Source organism: Sapajus apella, unplaced genomic scaffold (assembly GCF_009761245.1).
Source record: "Sapajus apella isolate SASKATOON/1434 unplaced genomic scaffold, GSC_monkey_1.0 scaffold320, whole genome shotgun sequence".
NCBI classification, from domain to species: Eukaryota; Metazoa; Chordata; class Mammalia; order Primates; family Cebidae; genus Sapajus; species Sapajus apella.
The window spans coordinates 16,058-17,028 of record NW_022437260.1 but is presented as its reverse complement, the minus strand read 5'-3'; the positions used below and the strand labels follow the sequence as shown (position 1 = coordinate 17,028).

At 37.3% G+C, this 971-nt stretch overlaps 1 pseudogene across 1 annotated transcript; it reads left to right on the top strand.

Annotated features, from left to right (window-relative positions):
* Nucleotides 1-266: 266 nt before the first annotated feature.
* On the top strand, nucleotides 267-761 carry LOC116545657 (annotated as a pseudogene). The gene has a single exon (XR_004266392.1). The product of XR_004266392.1 is annotated as a 40S ribosomal protein S15a pseudogene (transcript).
* The last annotated feature ends 210 nt before the right edge of the window (nucleotides 762-971 follow it).

Genomic DNA, 971 nt, shown 5'->3' with positions numbered 1-971 from the left:
AGAATGCATTATTATTTATTATAGCAATCATTCTGTGCAATCACTCAATCTTATTCCAAGTGAAACTTTGTACACTTTGATCAACATTTTTTCTTTCTTCATCTACTTTCTTTTCTAGCCTCTATCACATTTTCACTTCTGGCCATTAATGTAATTATAGACCATTACTTAAAGCCATTAATGTAATTATAGAAATTAAATCTTTTGGTATGCAACAACTGCATGAGCATAATGTTAAATAACTTTATTAGAAAGTTTGGCCCATAACTCCGTGCACTCTCCCCTCCTGTCCTCTTTCCGCCATCTTTCCGTGCCGCCACAATGGTGCGCATGAATGTCCTGGCTGATGCTCTCAAGAGCATCAACAATGCCGAAAAGAGAGGCGAATGCCAGGTGCTTATTAGGCCGTGCTCCAAAGTCATCGTCCGGTTTCTCACTGTGATGATGAAGCATGGTTACATTGGCGAATTTGAAATCACTGATGATCACAGAGCTGGGAAAATTGTTGTGAGCCTCACAGGCAGGCTAAACAAGTGTGGTGTGATCAGCCCCAGATTTAATGTGCAACTCAAAGATCTAGAAAAATGGCAGAATAATCTGCTTCCGTCCCACCAGTTTGGTTTCATTGTATTGACAACCTCAGCTGGCATCATGGACCATGAAGAAGTAAGGCGAAAACACACAGGAGGGAAAATCCTGGGATTCTTTTTCTAGGGATGTAATACATATATTTATAAATAAAATGCCTCACGGACTCTGGTGCTTCTAAAAAAGAAAGTTTGAATAATTTGGCATTGGTTGTATTTTTGGTACAGTAATAAATAAAATACACCAGTAAATATAAAATACCCATTATTTTCAAACACCAGACAATTATTTTAAATGAAAAGGGTTTAGGCCTAAAATACTACCCAGGAGATAGTATTTTCTGAGCGTTGTAAATAGCAATATAAATCATTGACTAAAGTAAA